Source organism: Apteryx rowi, unplaced genomic scaffold (assembly GCF_003343035.1).
Source record: "Apteryx rowi isolate R43461 unplaced genomic scaffold, aptRow1 scaffold_2, whole genome shotgun sequence".
NCBI lineage: Eukaryota > Metazoa > Chordata > Aves > Apterygiformes > Apterygidae > Apteryx > Apteryx rowi.
In genome coordinates this window covers 10,122,569-10,128,837 of record NW_020448307.1, presented here as the reverse complement: position 1 = coordinate 10,128,837, position 6,269 = coordinate 10,122,569, and the positions used below count along the sequence as shown (strand labels likewise).

The following is a 6,269-nucleotide window of genomic DNA, read 5'->3' as shown; positions in this document are numbered from 1 at the left end:
TTCTTTTTCTTCCTCCCTCCTCTCTGTAGACGCGAAGGGCTCATGCGGGCAAATGACCCGCGGAAGGCCGCGAGCGGCGGCGGTAGCTCCGCCGTTTTCCTAATCCTCCGTGCGCGGCTGCTGGGACGAAAAATCCGCTTAACGGGTCAGCGCGGGCTCGATCTTTCCGAGCAGCGTGCAGCCGCCTCGGTAGTCATCCTCGCCGCAAAACCAGCCAGAAAACAGCTGACTTTCGGTTGCTGCCTTCTTTCAGCCGGAGCAGCGAGGGTCGTGTCAGGGGCAGTGGGCCACCACGCAGCCCCTGAGCTAAGTCTGAGGAAAAATTGCCACCCAAGTAATGTTTCTGACCTTGATGTTTGAAAAGTTGCAAAGCCACCTTGTCCGAGAGATGAGAAACTTTGCCGCAGTGAGGAATGAGAGGATACACTGAACTGGAAAATCCTGTAGTTCACAGGGGTTGGGCTGGCCAACTTTAATAATTGCTTTTTTTCTTCCGTCTGTAATGAGAACTGGAGCATTTCAGCGAGACATACGTGTTAGAAAGGACACACAAGGAATGCAGATACTGGAAAAGGGGGGGGGGGGTGCCTGTCCGCATTCTGCTTTGCAAAATTACTCATCTCTGAGTACCCAAACGTTTTCAAAACACCAGAAGAAAATGGTAATTTGAAAATTCCTGTGTTAACTAAGGTGAAAATCTGGTAGGGCCCGACCCTGTTGCATACTCACACAGTTGTATTTGGTCTTAACGCTCCGGACCTGTCAGCTCTCAGACCTCTGTCAGCCTAGTACTCAGCAGCGCGGCTGCCGCCGTCACCCCGGGTGCCAGCTCCGCCGGGTTCCCCTCTGCAGGAGTGAGACTGCCCGGCACAACGCACGGAGGCCTCCAAGGGTGGCCTTTGCTCAGGCTCCGTAGGAGAGCTCAGCTTATCAACACGACTTCTCACAGGCTCGAGATAGTTTAAAGCTTTTTGTTTATGTGACGGTTCCTAGACTCAGTAATTCTTTTCTTTATGAAGAATAAAATATGCATGCGCAGCCAAACTAAGGAGATACGTATACATGTGATTATTGCTCATAAGCACTGTGTGTCTTCCAGGGATTACAAAGTCCTTCTGCAGACGGCTTCTCTGAGCCGCTGCGTTTCTCTATTGCCAGTTAGTTTCCTCCTTCTTCAGTTAACAGGTCCCTGTATGACAAGTGCTTGCTACTCTTGTTCCTCTTTGTTGTTTTATGAATCCTTTTATCAATCTTGCCACTATCGTCTAATTCTCTTGTTGTATCTGGAGTAAACACAGTGCTCCAAACCCTGCAGAGAATGTGGGGAAAAAATGGCTTCCACCAGACTCCAGCCACCCCGTTGTTCTGTCTGGCTCGGCCTATTCACTAGTTAGTCACTCCTATTCCCTAAAACTTGTCAGAACCACTACCCCACTTCTTACCACAAGGTATATGAACCAGTTGTCATGTAAGACATAAGAATCGCATCATGATTTCTATGGACTGCTGGTATTCTTGCACCGTATGTGGAAAAAAAAATCACAAGTCACTTCTGTTCTTTGTGGGCTTGGTTCTATGCTGATTAAGTCAAGGGCAATGGTTGCCTCTGTAAATCAGCGATGCTTCTGAGAAAAAGATGGCAACTAGCAGAGAGAAAAAACATACATTCACAACTGTAGGGAGCAAGAGGTACTTCTAGGAGATGCAGTGAAAATCTCTGTTACAATTTTAGAAGTATTCATATCATGAAGGTATTGTAACAAATCACCAAAGTTCTCCTATTGCTGCAAGCAAACGATAGGAACTGAGCTCCACTTTTATTTCATTCCACCATCTCTCATMATTTAATTCTTAAAATGTATTACTTCAGAAAAGCACAAGCTTTCTAATGGGCTGACCAGGTATGTGGCTTTATCATTGTTTTACCGTCAGGCATGTCTTTAAAAAAGTACCTCAACTTTCTGCTTCATTTCTCTGGAATTTTAAAAGCCTTTTCTGTTTGACATTGGGTTGCTAAGAGTTCTGAATTCAAGGATTGTTTATTTCTCATTATTAGCTGAGGCATTTGGATTCCAAACTTTCAGCAGCAATCAGCAACTGAGGACTAAAGGGGGCCAGCATGGAGACATCTCATTAAAACTTTCAAAAGACCTTCTCAGAGTTCAGATAATGTGGAAGCTTGATTTCTCCATGCGCATGGACAAATGCCAGCACCCCAAACTGCATACAAAGAAAATCCCTCATGAGAATTCTCAAGAGCAGCAGAATACACTGACACGGAAGGACACTGCATGCCTAAGATGGACAATAACATTGGAAGTTTTATTTGAAGCTTTTTATAATCAACTGTTTCAATAAATATTCATAAACACTTATATATAAGTAAAGGTATGTCTTAATAAGCAGGAGGTCATGTTACATAATGTAGTGTTTTATTTAATAAGTAGTTCTACAGAAAATTCAAACAGACAGAAGTTAAATTATGTAAACATTAAGAATGCCCATGAAACCTAACTTGGTGCCTTATGTATGTGCCTTATAATACAGATGGCAGCCAGCCCCCCAAACCTGTGTGTTCTTTTCTTGTAATCCTATCCCATTCACTAAGTACAGAAACGAATAAACTGTAATTCCTGCAGAAACACATACCCAGACACAGGAACTGGGAACGTTACTCGGTTCCACAATAGAGCCTTAGCCAACATATCTCTTTCTCTGATTTACCTCATCTTACTCCATGGTCCCCATGTCAGAATTTCCTCTGCTATTCATTACCTGCAATCCTATTTTCTAAGTCTCTCCACATCACTTGGTTTCTCATTGACCCCCAGTTTTCCTTCCATCCTCATTGCTTTTCAGCGCTCCTTCTAGTAATTGTTAGTTCCAGTCTCTCAATTTCATATTTATTTTCAGTCTCTCCAGGAAACAACTTCTACAGTATCTCTGATAATTATATATCTCATACGATTATATATATTTTTACCATGTTCATAATACTGAAGAGTCCTGACTCCAAAAAGATAAACAGCTGCTGTACAGTTTACCTAAGGAAGAGCCATACCAATCTCTGTACTGAGAAGCTAGAGAGCTGAGTGGTGATGTAAGGAAAGTGATGAATCAGGTTTTGTTCTGTGAACAAAAGATTCACAGTTCTCTCCCAAGGTCCCTTGCCAGTTGGGCATAATCTAGAATACAAAGAACTGAAGTAAATAAAATAAAAATAATTGGGTCAAACAGTGGCAGAAAATTAACAGTCACATTCAGAAAGTGCAGAATCATGTCGTATGTTGGTACAACCCCCTAGTATTTATAGCATCTCACAGTGCCAACATTAATTAAATAATCTTGAAAAAACTCCTGTGAGGAAGCTAGATAAATATTATGCTAACCTCCACTTAACTGATGAGGAAGCTCAGACAGGCACTTGCTGTATTAGTGATCACTTGAAAATGTGCTTCACTTCAAACTTGAGGCATTTCCATGTCTCCAGCTGAGCTGCTAGTTAAGACAGCACATCACATTATTGAACACTGAGAATCCAGCTCTCGGTGCTTTGCCCAGAGTCACGCAGTGACTCAGAATCACAGCGTGCATTCAAACACTAGAGTTTCTAGGCCACAGTGATGGCAGTGTCCAGGAAACCAGGCTGTAGGTTATATTACATTTATCATCAGTGGTTATGAACAGAACAGAAGGCTTGCACAGAAATCTGCATTGGGCTGGAACCACTTGTACAATAAAGGCTTGAAAAGCTTGACATTCTCAGATGTCATTGCCTTCACTGCCTGCTTAGAACAAATTATAAAATGGAGAAAAGGGACTGGGAAAAAGTAATACATGGAAAATACTGTAAAAAGAGTAAAAGAGTTGAGAAAGGAAAAGAAAAAGCATGAAACAGAGTAATATTCACAGTAAAATACACTGGTTTTGAGCTGTATTTTAAGGATTCTTCTGTGCCCAATGGAGAATATGGGCTCCCTTCTAGATTTTTTCCTAGCATGGGTTCAATTTAGAAATGGGGTGGAGTATGGCACATACTCAAGTGAATTTTCTGAACACAAAAAGCAATTTGAAAAAAAAGTTGCAAAACTCTGAAATCTGGGATGTTGCCCATTCATAGTCTGCATCACATTAACATCTGCATTGATTCTGCACCCACTGAAGTCAAAGAATGTAGCAGATATTTATCATCTGCCAGCCTTGCAATGTGTCATTACCTTTACTTTCAAACTCCTTTTCTCCATGTGATTTAAACTTTTTGTTAATACTTCGTTCTCAAAATAACCTTTTCAGATTTCCATACTGTTTTCAACTTTAATAATCATTTTAAAGGATCCTTATCTACCATTCCCCAAATGGAGTTGCTACAGGGGTTTTCCTAAGGGATTTTTGTTTTCTAATATGCAGCATGCACAGCAATTTAGAAGATTAGCTCCTAGGCTTGAGTATCCACAGGAGCATATTCCTCAAAACGCTCAGAAATGCTTGCTGTGAACAGGAGATACTGGAATGGAGCCATTAGGCATCAATTTGTCTTGCAGTCACTTCTTTTATTTCACTCTGTAGCATCCCAGGACACAGCGCACATCAGGAAGAGAGGGAGTAAGCATTTGCTTTAAAACTTCCCCACTACTTTTTCTTCCTTCTTGATCTCCAGGAATTTACCGCAGTCTAAACCCAAAGAATACCACCATATCACAAACGTCTCAGTGCAAAGAAAAGATGATGCTGTTTGAGCTCTGAATTATAATTAGGTAGTCTTAGACAAATTACTTGACCACTCTGCACTTACTAATGTTAGGATTGAGCACCACCATGCGTTTTCATAGCCAAGAAGAAGGATGTATTTATCTGTGGCATGTGAATCTTGACAACAAGATCAGAGTGTTTTTGAACTAGCACAAAGAAGTCCTAGTCATGGCTCAGGCTTCAGGATACTAAAATACCAGTATCATACATGAAATGAAACATCAGCAAAAATACTTAAACTTTTCCATATTCCTCCTCAAAGAGAAAACAAATAAATAAATAAAACCAAGACCCCTACTGCCTCCTTTTGTCTCCAAAAGACAGCTTTTTAAAAGCTAATCTGACATTCATAAAAATGTATTAGAAAGACTGCAAAAACTAGAGAGGCTTTACACTACATACCACTTTCCTAGCCTGAATTTTTAAATAGGCCTGGAGGGTGCACATTTTTATGACAGGGTGTGACTTTAGTTGCTGCTTGCTGCTTTGGAAGCTTCCCAGCACTACCTGTACTGCGCTGCCTCGGCAGAAGACAGCGATGTGCCGTAAAGGGACAAGGAAAACCTCTAGAGACTGAGATACCTACTGCTTTGTTTTACGTGTGTTTGCATGTAGACAGGAACAGTCCCTACAGTAGTCTCCCTCTTGTACTGCTCTTTTGGAAACCAAATCACTTCTATGCTAAAAACTGAATAGAGAACAGAACTCAAAATACATATCCAAGCAGGAAATACATTAAATTCACTTCTAGTCAGGAAAGAAATGGACTGTGGTAAATCAGCTTCTAGCCAGTTTTTATTCATATTGCACTTACTTGCTAAGATTTGATGTACTTGATAGGAATGGCTCCTAAATTTACAGATGCCTTTCTGAAGCAGAAATAAAGTTTTACTTGTTTCCTGGGTGCTCATCTCTCCTTTTTTGTTCCCTTCCCTATCTATCTCCAAAAAGGAGAGTAAAAATAATCTAATCTCGCTACAGAGCAGGACATGTAAGGTGAGGGAAGACTGCAACTTTCATTCCCTCCCTCCAGTTTAACAGTACCTCTACCGATGCCAAGAGGAACTGCAGCCCGTGTAAACTCCACTTGATTTTTACCGCTGAACACTGTTATTCTCTTCGAACTGTTTCCGCGTAGCAGAACAACTTAGGGCAAACGCCCATCTCTGTGCCAAACACATTCTCTCCCCCCGAAGTACGTCTGCTGTCCATGCACCGGCCCACGGCGCTGGAGCCGCTCCCCCAGCTCGCGGCGGCGCCCCAGGCGGAACCGTCGCTTCAGCAGACGCGGGATGACAACATGCCCGGGAAGAGCCGCCTCACAGGGGAAGCGGCCGCCAGCAGCCCCTTGGTCCGGCCCCGGCCGCGGAGCAGGCCCGGCCGCCGCGTTACCATGGCGACCGCTGCCGCCCGTCGCCCGGGAGAGCGGCGCAGCGACGCGCACATCCGCCCCCGGCGCTGCCCCCGCCGCTTCCGGCCGGCGCCAGTTCCGCTTCCGGTGCGGCGGATCCCGGGAAGGC

General features: G+C 43.4%; 1 protein-coding gene across 1 annotated transcript in view; it reads right to left on the bottom strand.

Moving 5' to 3' along the window:
* RNF145 (ring finger protein 145) overlaps positions 1-736 on the bottom strand; it is a 46,924-nt gene extending 46,188 nt beyond the window's left edge. The window contains exon 1 of the mRNA XM_026063184.1: positions 730-736. The gene's annotated coding sequence lies outside the window, so the exon portion shown is untranslated. The remainder of the gene's footprint in view (positions 1-729) is intronic.
* Positions 737-6,269: the final 5,533 nt, after the last annotated feature.